Consider the following 13,125-nt stretch of genomic DNA (forward strand, 5'->3'; position numbering starts at 1 on the left):
GATGGGATGGGATTGGATCCCTGGGATGGGATGAGATGGGATCCTAGGGATGGGATCCCTGGAATGTGATCCCTCGTATGGGATGGGGTCCCTGGGATGGAATGGAATCCCTGGGATGGGATGGGATGGGTTTGGATGTGATGGGATCTCTGGGATGGGATGGGATGGGATGGCATGGCATGGCATAAGATCCCTGGGATGAGATGGGCTGTGATGGGATCCCTGGGATGGGATGGGATGGTATCCCTGGGATGGGATGGTATCCTTGGGATGGAATTGGTTGGGATGGGATCCCTGGGATGGGATGGAATACCTGGCATGAGATAGCAGGGATGATATGGGATGGGATGGGATGGGATGGGATCCCTGGGATGGGATGGGATGGGATCCCTGCTATGGGATGGGATGGGATCCCTGCGCTGGGATGGGATGGGATCCCTGGGATGGGATACCTGGGATGGGTTCGGATGGGATTGGATGGGATGGGATGGGATCCCTGGAATGGGATGGGATCCCTGGGATGGGATGTGTTCACTGGGATGGGATGGGATGGGTTTGGATGGGATGGGATCCCTGGGATGGGATGGGAGGGAATGGGATAGGATGGGATGGGATGGGATGGGATGGGATGGGATGGGATGGGATGGGATGGGATGGGATGGGAGGGAATGGGATAGGATGGGATGGGATGGGATGGGTTTGGATGGGATGGCATGGCATGGGATCCCTGGGATGAGATGGGCTGGGATGGGATCCCTGGGATGGGATGGGATGGGATGGGATGGGATGGGATGGGATGGGATTCGAATGGGATAGGATGGGATGGGTTGAGATAGGATGGGATGGGTTGGGATGGGATGGGATGGGATGGGATGGGATGGGATCCCTGGGATGGGATGGGATGGTATCCCTGGGATGGAATTGGTTGGGATGGGATCCCTGGGATGGGATGGAATACCTGGCATGAGATAGCAGGGATGATATGGGATGGGATGGGATGGGATGGGATGGGATCCCTGCTATGGGATGGGATGGGATCCCTGCTATGGGATGGGATGGGACCCCTGCGCTGGGATGGGATGGGATCCCTAGGATGGGATGCCTGGGATGGGATCCATGGGATGGGATGGGTTGGGATGGGTTGGGAACGGTTTGATGGGATCTTATGGGATCCCTGGGATGAGATGGGATGGGATTGGATCCCTGGGATGGGATGAGATGGGATCCTAGGGATGGGATCCCTGGAATGTGATCCCTCGTATGGGATGGGGTCCCTGGGATGGAATGGAATCCCTGGGATGGGATGGGATGGGTTTGGATGGGATGGGATCTCTGGGATGGGATGGGATGGGATGGCATGGCATGGCATGGGATCCCTGGGATGAGATGGGCTGTGATGGGATCCCTGGGATGGGATGGGATGGGATGGGATGGGATGGTATGGGATGGGATGGGATGGGATGGGATGGTATGGGATGGAATGGGATGGGATGGGATGGGAATGGGATAGGATGGGATGGGCTGGGATGGGATCCCTGGGATGGGATGGGATCGCTGGGATGGGATGGGATGGCATGGCATGGGATGGGATGGGTTGGGATGGGATAGGATCCCTGGGATGGGATGGGATGGGATCCCTGCTATGGGATGGGATGGGATCCCTACTATGGGATGGGATGGGACCCCTGCGCTGGGATGGGATGGGATCCCTGGGATGGGATACCTGGGATGGGTTCGGATGGGATTGGATGGGATGGGATGGGATCCCTGGGATGGGTTGGGATCCCTGGGATGGGATGTGATGGGATGGGATGGGATGGGATGGGATAGGATGGGATGGAATGGGATGGGATGGGATGGGATGGGATGGGATGGGGTGGGATGGGATGGGATGGTATGGGATGGAATGGGATGGGATGGGATGGGATGGGAATGGGATAGGATGGGATGGGTTGGGATGGGATCCCTGGGATGGGATGGGATGGGATGGGATGCGATAGGATGGGATGGAATGGGATGGGATGGGATGGGATGGGGTGGGATGGGATGGGATGGGATGGGATGCGATCCCTGGGATGGGATGGGATCACTGGGATGGGATGGGATCCATGGGATGGGATGGGTTGGGATGGGATTGGATCCATGGGATGGGATGGGATGGGATGGCATCCCAGGGATGGGAACAGATGAAATGGGATCCCTGGGATGGCATGGAATCCCTGGGATGGGATCCATGGGATGGGGTGGTATCCCTGGAATGGGATGGGATGGGTTGAGATGGGATGGGATCCCTGGGATGGGATGGGATGGGATCGAATCCCTGGGATGGCATCCGTGAGATGGGATGGGATCTCTGACATGGGATCCCTGGCATGGGATGGGATCCCTGGGATGTTATCCCTGGCATGGGATGGGATCCCTGGGATGGGATGGGATGGGAAGGGATGGGATGGGAGGGGATGGGATCCCTGGGATGTTATCCCTGGGATGGGATGGGATCCCTGGGATGGGATGGGATGGGATGGGATGGGATTGGATGGGATGGGATGGGACTGGATGGGATGGGATGGGATGGGATGGGATGGGATGGGATCCCTGGGATGGTATGGGATCCCTGGGATGGGATCCCTGGGATGGGATCCATGGGATGGGATGGGTTGGGATGGGTTGGGAACCGTTTGATGGGATCTTATGGGATCCCTGGGATGAGATGGGATGGGATTGGATCCCTGGGATGGGATGAGATGGGATCCTACGGATGGGATCCCTGGAATGTGATCCCTCGTATGGGATGGGATCCCTGGGATGGGATGGAATCCCTGGGATGGGATCCCGGGGATGCGATGGGATCCCTGGGATGGGATGGGATGGGATGGGATGGGATGGGATGGGATGGGAGGGAATGGGATAGGATGGGATGGGATGGGATGGGATGGGTTTGGATGGGATGGCATGGCATGGGATCCCTGGGATGAGATGGGCTGGGATGGGATCCCTGGGATGGGATGGGATGGGATGGGATGGGATGGGATGGGATGGGATGGGTTTCGAATGGGATAGGATGGGATGGGTTGGGATGGGATGGGATGGGATGGGATGGGATGGGAAGGGAAGGGATGGGATGGGCTGGGAAGGGATGGGATGGGATCCCTGGGATGGGATGGGATCCCTGGGACGGCATGGGATGGGATCGGATGGGATGGGATGGGATGGGATGGGATGGGAAGGGAAGGGATGGGATGGGCTGGGAAGGGATGGGATGGGATCCCTGGGATGGGATGGGATCCCTGGGACGGCATGGGATGGGATCGGATGGGATGGGATGGGATGGGATGGGATGGGATGGGATGGGATGGGGTGGGATGGGATTGGATGGGATGCGATCCCTGGGATGGGATGGGATGGGATCCCTGGGATGGGATGGGATCCATGGGATGGGATGGGTTGGGATGGGATTGGATCCATGGGATGCGATGGGATGGGATGGGATCCCAAGGATGGAAACAGATGAAATGGGATCCCTGGGATGGGATGGAATCCCTGGGATGGGATAGCTGGGATGGGATGGTATCCCTGGAATGGGATGGGATGGGATGGGTTGGGATTGGATGGGATCCCTGGGATGGGATGGGATGGGATGGAATCCCTGGGATGGGATAGGATGGGATGGAATCCCTGGGATGGGATAGCTGGGATGGGATGGGATCCCTGGGATGGGATGGGATCCCTGGTATGGTTTGGGATCTCTGGGATGGGATGGGATGGGATGGGATGGGATGGGATGGGATGGGATGGGATAGGATGGGATGGGATGGGATGGGATGGGATGGGATTGGATGGGATCCCTGGGATGGGATGGGATCCCTGGGATGGGTTGGGATCCCTGGGATGGGATGGGATGGGATGGGATGGGATGGGATGGGATGGGATGGGATGGGATGGGATAGGATGGGATGGAATGGGATGGGATGGGGTGTGATGGGATTGGATGGGATGGGATGCGATCCCTGGGATGGGATGGGATGGGATCCCTGGGATGGGATGGGATCCATGGGATGGGATGGGTTGGGATGGGATTGGATCCATGGGATGGGATGGGATGGGATGGGATGGCATCCCAGGGATGGGAACAGATGAAATGGGATCCCTGGGATGGGATGGAATCCCTGGGATGGGATAGCTGGGATGGGGTGGTATCCCTGGAATGGGATGGGATGGGTTGAGATGGGATGGGATAGGATGGGATGGGAAGGGATGGGATGGGCTGGGAAGGGATGGGATGGGATAGGATGGGATGGGATGGGATGGGATCCCTGGGATGGGATGGGATCCCTGGGATGGTATGGGATGGGTTGGGATGGGATGGGATCCCTGGGATGGGATGGGACGGGATCCCTGGGATGGGAAGAGATGAAATGGGATCCCCGGGATGGGATGGGATCCCTGGGATGTGATCCCTGGGATGGGATCCCTGGGATGGGATGGGATGGGATGGGATGGGATGGGAAGGGATGGGATGGGCTGGGAAGGGATGGGATGGGGTGGGATGGGATTGGATGGGATGGGATGGGATTTGATGGGATGGGATGCGATCCCTGGGATGGGATGGGATGGGATGGGATGGGATCCCCGGGATGGGATGGGATCCATGGGATGGGATGGGTTGGGATGGGACTGGATCCATGGGATGGGATGGGATTGAATGGGATGGGATGGGGTGGGATGGGATGGAATGGGATGGGATCCCTGGGATGGGATGGGATGGTATCCCTGGGATGGGATGGGATGGTATCCTCGGGATGGAATTGGTTGGGATGGGATCCCTGGGATGGGATGGAATACCTGGCATGAGATAGCAGGGATGATATGGGATGGGATGGGATGGGATGGGATCCCTGGGATGGGATGGGATGGGATCCCTGCTATGGGATGCGATGGGATCCCTGCGCTGGGATGGGATGGGATCCCTGGGATGGGATACCTGGGATGGGTTCGGATGGGATTGGATGGGATGGGATGGGATCCCTGGAATGGGATGGGATCCCTGGGATGGGATGTGTTCACTGGGATGGGATGGGATGGGTTTGGATGGGATGGGATCCCTGGGATGGGATGGGATGGGTTTGGATGGGATGGGATGGTATGGGATGGGATGGGAGGGAATGGGATAGGATGGGATGGGATGGGATGGGATGGGATGGGATGGGATGGGATGGGATGGGATGGGATAGGATGGGATGGAATGGGATGGGATGGGGTGGGATGGGATTGGATGGGATGGGATGCGATCCCTGGGATGGGATGGGATGGGATCCCTGGGATGGGATGGGATCCATGGGATGGGATGGGTTGGGATGGGATTGGATCCATGGGATGGGATGGGATGGGATGGGATGGCATCCCAGGGATGGGAACAGATGAAATGGGATCCCTGGGATGGGATGGAATCCCTGGGATGGGATAGCTGGGATGGGGTGGTATCCCTGGAATGGGATGGGATGGGTTGAGATGGGATGGGATAGGATGGGATGGGAAGGGATGGGATGGGCTGGGAAGGGATGGGATGGGATAGGATGGGATGGGATGGGATGGGATCCCTGGGATGGGATGGGATCCCTGGGATGGTATGGGATGGGTTGGGATGGGATGGGATCCCTGGGATGGGATGGGACGGGATCCCTGGGATGGGAAGAGATGAAATGGGATCCCCGGGATGGGATGGGATGCCTGGGATGTGATCCCTGGGATGGGATCCCTGGGATGGGATGGGATGGGATGGGATGGGATGGGAAGGGATGGGATGGGCTGGGAAGGGATGGGATGGGGTGGGATGGGATTGGATGGGATGGGATGGGATTTGATGGGATGGGATGCGATCCCTGGGATGGGATGGGATGGGATGGGATGGGATCCCCGGGATGGGATGGAATCCATGGGATGGGATGGGTTGGGATGGGACTGGATCCATGGGATGGGATGGGATTGAATGGGATGGGATGGGGTGGGATGGGATGGAATGGGATGGGATCCCTGGGATGGGATGGGATGGTATCCCTGGGATGGGATGGGATGGTATCCTCGGGATGGAATTGGTTGGGATGGGATCCCTGGGATGGGATGGAATACCTGGCATGAGATAGCAGGGATGATATGGGATGGGATGGGATGGGATGGGATCCCTGGGATGGGATGGGATGGGATCCCTGCTATGGGATGGGATGGGATCCCTGCGCTGGGATGGGATGGGATCCCTGGGATGGGATGGGATCCCTGGGATGGGATGTGTTCACTGGGATGGGATGGGATGGGTTTGGATGGGATGGGATCCCTGGGATGGGATGAGATGGGATCCTAGGGATGGGATCCCTGGAATGTGATCCCTCGTATGGGATGGGGTCCCTGGGATGGAATGGAATCCCTGGGATGGGATGGGATGGGTTTGGATGGGATGGGATCTCTGGGATGGGATGGGATGGGATGGCATGGCATGGCATGGGATCCCTGGGATGAGATGGGCTGTGATGGGATCCCTGGGATGGGATGGGATGGTATCCCTGGGATGGGATGGGATGGTATCCTTGGGATGGAATTGGTTGGGATGGGATCCCTGGGATGGGATGGAATACCTGGCATGAGATAGCAGGGATGATATGGGATGGGATGGGATGGGATGGGATCCCTGGGATGGGATGGGATGGGATCCCTGCTATGGGATGGGATGGGATCCCTGCGCTGGGATGGGATGGGATCCCTGGGATGGGATACCTGGGATGGGTTCGGATGGGATTGGATGGGATGGGATGGGATCCCTGGAATGGGATGGGATCCCTGGGATGGGATGTGTTCACTGGGATGGGATGGGATGGGTTTGGATGGGATGGGATCCCTGGGATGGGATGGGATGGGATGGGATGGGATGGGATGGTATGGGATGGGATGGGAGGGAATGGGATAGGATGGGATGGGATGGGATGGGATGGGATGGGATGGGATGGGATGGGATGGGAGGGAATGGGATAGGATGGGATGGGATGGGTTTGGATGGGATGGCATGGCATGGGATCCCTGGGATGAGATGGGCTGGGATGGGATCCCTGGGATGGGATGGGATGGGATGGGATGGGATGGGATGGGATGGGATGGGATGGGATGGTATGGGATGGGATGGGATTCGAATGGGATAGGATGGGATGGGTTGAGATAGGATGGGATGGGTTGGGATGGGATGGGATGGGATGGGATGGGATGGGATCCCTGGGATGGGATCCCTGGGATGGGATGGGATCCCTGGGATGGGATGGGATGGTATCCCTGGGATGGAATTGGTTGGGATGGGATCCCTGGGATGGGATGGAATACCTGGCATGACATAGCAGGGATGATATGGGATGGGATGGGATGGGATGGGATCCCTGCTATGGGATGGGATGGGATCCCTGCTATGGGATGGGATGGGACCCCTGCGCTGGGATGGGATGGGATCCCTAGGATGGGATGCCTGGGATGGGATCCATGGGATGGGATGGGTTGGGATGGGTTGGGAACGGTTTGATGGGATCTTATGGGATCCCTGGGATGAGATGGGATGGGATTGGATCCCTGGGATGGGATGAGATGGGATCCTAGGGATGGGATCCCTGGAATGTGATCCCTCGTATGGGATGGGGTCCCTGGGATGGAATGGAATCCCTGGGATGGGATGGGATGGGTTTGGATGGGATGGGATCTCTGGGATGGGATGGGATGGGATGGCATGGCATGGCATGGGATCCCTGGGATGAGATGGGCTGTGATGGGATCCCTGGGATGGGATGGGATGGTATCCCTGGGATGGGATGGGATGGTATCCTTGGGATGGAATTGGTTGGGATGGGATCCCTGGGATGGGATGGAATACCTGGCATGAGATAGCAGGGATGATATGGGATGGGATGGGATGGGATGGGATCCCTGGGATGGGATGGGATGGGATCCCTGCTATGGGATGGGATGGGATCCCTGCGCTGGGATGGGATGGGATCCCTGGGATGGGATACCTGGGATGGGTTCGGATGGGATTGGATGGGATGGGATGGGATCCCTGGAATGGGATGGGATCCCTGGGATGGGATGTGTTCACTGGGATGGGATGGGATGGGTTTGGATGGGATGGGATCCCTGGGATGGGATGGGATGGGATGGGATGGGATGGGATGGGATGGGATGGGATGGTATGGGATGGGATGGGAGGGAATGGGATAGGATGGGATGGGATGGGATGGGATGGGATGGGATGGGATGGGATGGGATGGGATGGGAGGGAATGGGATAGGATGGGATGGGATGGGTTTGGATGGGATGGCATGGCATGGGATCCCTGGGATGAGATGGGCTGGGATGGGATCCCTGGGATGGGATGGGATGGGATGGGATGGGATGGGATGGGATGGGATGGGATGGGATGGGATGGTATGGGATGGGATGGGATTCGAATGGGATAGGATGGGATGGGTTGAGATAGGATGGGATGGGTTGGGATGGGATGGGATGGGATGGGATGGGATCCCTGGGATGGGATCCCTGGGATGGGATGGGATCCCTGGGATGGGATGGGATGGTATCCCTGGGATGGAATTGGTTGGGATGGGATCCCTGGGATGGGATGGAATACCTGGCATGAGATAGCAGGGATGATATGGGATGGGATGGGATGGGATCCCTGCTATGGGATGGGATGGGATCCCTGCTATGGGATGGGATGGGACCCCTGCGCTGGGATGGGATGGGATCCCTAGGATGGGATGCCTGGGATGGGATCCATGGGATGGGATGGGTTGGGATGGGTTGGGAACGGTTTGATGGGATCTTATGGGATCCCTGGGATGAGATGGGATGGGATTGGATCCCTGGGATGGGATGAGATGGGATCCTAGGGATGGGATCCCTGGAATGTGATCCCTCGTATGGGATGGGGTCCCTGGGATGGAATGGAATCCCTGGGATGGGATGGGATGGGTTTGGATGGGATGGGATCTCTGGGATGGGATGGGATGGGATGGCATGGCATGGCATGGGATCCCTGGGATGAGATGGGCTGTGATGGGATCCCTGGGATGGGATGGGATGGGATGGGATGGTATGGGATGGGATGGGATGGGATGGGATGGGATGGTATGGGATGGAATGGGATGGGATGGGAATGGGATAGGATGGGATGGGCTGGGATGGGATCCCTGGGATGGGATGGGATCGCTGGGATGGGATGGGATGGGAATGGGATAGGATGGGATGGGATGGGATGCGATCCCTGGGATGGGATGGGATGGGATCCCTGGGATGGGATGGGATCCATGGGATGGGATGGGTTGGGATGGGATTGGATCCATGGGATGGGATGGGATGGGATGGGATGGGATGGGATGGCATCCCAGGGATGGGAACAGATGAAATGGGATCCCTGGGATGGGATGGAATCCCTGGGATGGGATAGCTGGGATGGGGTGGTATCCCTGGAATGGGATGGGATGGGTTGAGATGGGATGGGATAGGATGGGATGGGAAGGGATGGGATGGGCTGGGAAGGGATGGGATGGGATAGGATGGGATGGGATGGGATGGGATCCCTGGGATGGGATGGGATCCCTGGGATGGTATGGGATGGGTTGGGATGGGATGGGATCCCTGGGATGGGATGGGACGGGATCCCTGGGATGGGAAGAGATGAAATGGGATCCCCGGGATGGGATGGGATCCCTGGGATGTGATCCCTGGGATGGGATCCCTGGGATGGGATGGGATGGGATGGGATGGGATGGGATGGGATGGGATGGGAAGGGATGGGATGGGCTGGGAAGGGATGGGATGGGGTGGGATGGGATTGGATGGGATGGGATGGGATTTGATGGGATGGGATGCGATCCCTGGGATGGGATGGGATGGGATGGGATGGGATGGGATGGGATCCCCGGGATGGGATGGGATCCATGGGATGGGATGGGTTGGGATGGGACTGGATCCATGGGATGGGATGGGATTGAATGGGATGGGATGGGGTGGGATGGAATGGGATGGGATCCCTGGGATGGGATGGGATGGTATCCCTGGGATGGGATGGGATGGTATCCTTGGGATGGAATTGGTTGGGATGGGATCCCTGGGATGGGATGGAATACCTGGCATGAGATAGCAGGGATGATATGGGATGGGATGGGATGGGATGGGATCCCTGGGATGGGATGGGATGGGATCCCTGCTATGGGATGGGATGGGATCCCTGCGCTGGGATGGGATGGGATCCCTGGGATGGGATACCTGGGATGGGTTCGGATGGGATTGGATGGGATGGGATGGGATCCCTGGAATGGGATGGGATCCCTGGGATGGGATGTGTTCACTGGGATGGGATGGGATGGGTTTGGATGGGATGGGATCCCTGGGATGGGATGGGATGGGATGGGATGGGATGGGATGGGATGGGATGGGATGGGATGGGATGGTATGGGATGGGATGGGAGGGAATGGGATAGGATGGGATGGGATGGGATGGGATGGGATGGGATGGGATGGGATGGGATGGGATGGGATGGGATGGGAGGGAATGGGATAGGATGGGATGGGATGGGTTTGGATGGGATGGCATGGCATGGGATCCCTGGGATGAGATGGGCTGGGATGGGATCCCTGGGATGGGATGGGATGGGATGGGATGGGATGGGATGGGATGGGATGGGATGGTATGGGATGGGATGGGATTCGAATGGGATAGGATGGGATGGGTTGAGATAGGATGGGATGGGTTGGGATGGGATGGGATGGGATGGGATGGGATCCCTGGGATGGGATCCCTGGGATGGGATGGGATCCCTGGGATGGGATGGGATGGTATCCCTGGGATGGAATTGGTTGGGATGGGATCCCTGGGATGGGATGGAATACCTGGCATGAGATAGCAGGGATGATATGGGATGGGATGGGATGGGATCCCTGCTATGGGATGGGATGGGATCCCTGCTATGGGATGGGATGGGACCCCTGCGCTGGGATGGGATGGGATCCCTAGGATGGGATGCCTGGGATGGGATCCATGGGATGGGATGGGTTGGGATGGGTTGGGAACGGTTTGATGGGATCTTATGGGATCCCTGGGATGAGATGGGATGGGATTGGATCCCTGGGATGGGATGAGATGGGATCCTAGGGATGGGATCCCTGGAATGTGATCCCTCGTATGGGATGGGGTCCCTGGGATGGAATGGAATCCCTGGGATGGGATGGGATGGGTTTGGATGGGATGGGATCTCTGGGATGGGATGGGATGGGATGGCATGGCATGGCATGGGATCCCTGGGATGAGATGGGCTGTGATGGGATCCCTGGGATGGGATGGGATGGTATGGGATGGGATGGGATGGGATGGGATGGGATGGTATGGGATGGAATGGGATGGGATGGGAATGGGATAGGATGGGATGGGCTGGGATGGGATCCCTGGGATGGGATGGGATCGCTGGGATGGGATGGGATGGGAATGGGATAGGATGGGATGGGATGGGATGCGATCCCTGGGATGGGATGGGATGGGATCCCTGGGATGGGATGGGATCCATGGGATGGGATGGGTTGGGATGGGATTGGATCCATGGGATGGGATGGGATGGGATGGGATGGCATCCCAGGGATGGGAACAGATGAAATGGGATCCCTGGGATGGGATGGAATCCCTGGGATGGGATAGCTGGGATGGGGTGGTATCCCTGGAATGGGATGGGATGGGTTGAGATGGGATGGGATAGGATGGGATGGGAAGGGATGGGATGGGCTGGGAAGGGATGGGATGGGATAGGATGGGATGGGATGGGATGGGATCCCTGGGATGGGATGGGATCCCTGGGATGGTATGGGATGGGTTGGGATGGGATGGGATCCCTGGGATGGGATGGGACGGGATCCCTGGGATGGGAAGAGATGAAATGGGATCCCCGGGATGGGATGGGATCCCTGGGATGTGATCCCTGGGATGGGATCCCTGGGATGGGATGGGATGGGATGGGATGGGATGGGATGGGATGGGATGGGAAGGGATGGGATGGGCTGGGAAGGGATGGGATGGGGTGGGATGGGATTGGATGGGATGGGATGGGATTTGATGGGATGGGATGCGATCCCTGGGATGGGATGGGATGGGATGGGATGGGATGGGATCCCCGGGATGGGATGGGATCCATGGGATGGGATGGGTTGGGATGGGACTGGATCCATGGGATGGGATGGGATTGAATGGGATGGGATGGGGTGGGATGGGATGGAATGGGATGGGATCCCTGGGATGGGATGGGATGGTATCCCTGGGATGGGATGGGATGGTATCCTCGGGATGGAATTGGTTGGGATGGGATCCCTGGGATGGGATGGAATACCTGGCATGAGATAGCAGGGATGATATGGGATGGGATGGGATGGGATGGGATGGGATCCCTGGGATGGGATGGGATGGGATCCCTGCTATGGGATGGGATGGGATCCCTGCGCTGGGATGGGATGGGATCCCTGGGATGGGATACCTGGGATGGGTTCGGATGGGATTGGATGGGATGGGATGGGATCCCTGGAATGGGATGGGATCCCTGGGATGGGATGTGTTCACTGGGATGGGATGGGATGGGTTTGGATGGGATGGGATCCCTGGGATGGGATGGGATGGGATGGGATGGGATGGGATGGGATGGGAGGGAATGGGATAGGATGGGATGGGATGGGATGGGATGGGATGGGATGGGATGGGATGGGAGGGAATGGGATAGGATGGGATGGGATGGGATGGGTTTGGATGGGATGGCATGGCATGGGATCCCTGGGATGAGATGGGCTGGGATGGGATCCCTGGGATGGGATGGGATGGGATGGGATGGGATGGGATGGGATGGGATGGGATGGGATGGGATGGTATGGGATGGGATGGGATTCGAATGGGATAGGATGGGATGGGTTGAGATAGGATGGGATGGGTTGGGATGGGATGGGATGGGATGGGATGGGATGGGATCCCTGGGATGGGATCCCTGGGATGGGATGGGATCCCTGGGATGGGATGGGATGGTATCCCTGGGATGGAATTGGTTGGGATGGGATCCCTGGGATGGGATGGAA

The sequence above is a fragment of the Sturnus vulgaris genome, chromosome W (assembly GCF_052056855.1).
Source record: "Sturnus vulgaris isolate bStuVul1 chromosome W, bStuVul1.hap1, whole genome shotgun sequence".
NCBI classification, from domain to species: Eukaryota; Metazoa; Chordata; class Aves; order Passeriformes; family Sturnidae; genus Sturnus; species Sturnus vulgaris.